We start from the raw sequence: 408 nt of genomic DNA on the forward strand, positions 1-408 counted from the left end.
GTATATATATATATATATATATATATATATATATATACACACACACACACAATGGAATACTACTTGGAAGTGAAAAAGAATGAAATCTTTGCAACAGTGTGGATGAAACTGGAGGGTATTATACTAAGAAAAATAAGTCAGTCAGAAAAAGACAGATACCATATGATTTCACTCATATGTGGAATTTTAGAAACTTAACAGATGACCATAGGGGAAGGGAATGAAAAATAAGATACAAGAAGAGAGAGGGGCAAACCATAGAGATTCTTAAAAACAGAGAACTGAGGGTTGATGGGCATGAAGGGTTGGGAGGGTGCGGAAAATGGGTGAATGGCAATGAGGAGGGCACTTGTTGGGTTGAGTACAGGGTGTTGTATATAAGTGATAAATCACTGGAATCTACTCCTG

This window comes from Herpailurus yagouaroundi, unplaced genomic scaffold, assembly GCF_014898765.1.
Source record: "Herpailurus yagouaroundi ecotype Mexico unplaced genomic scaffold, PumYag 163, whole genome shotgun sequence".
In the NCBI taxonomy this organism is placed as follows: Eukaryota; Metazoa; Chordata; class Mammalia; order Carnivora; family Felidae; genus Herpailurus; species Herpailurus yagouaroundi.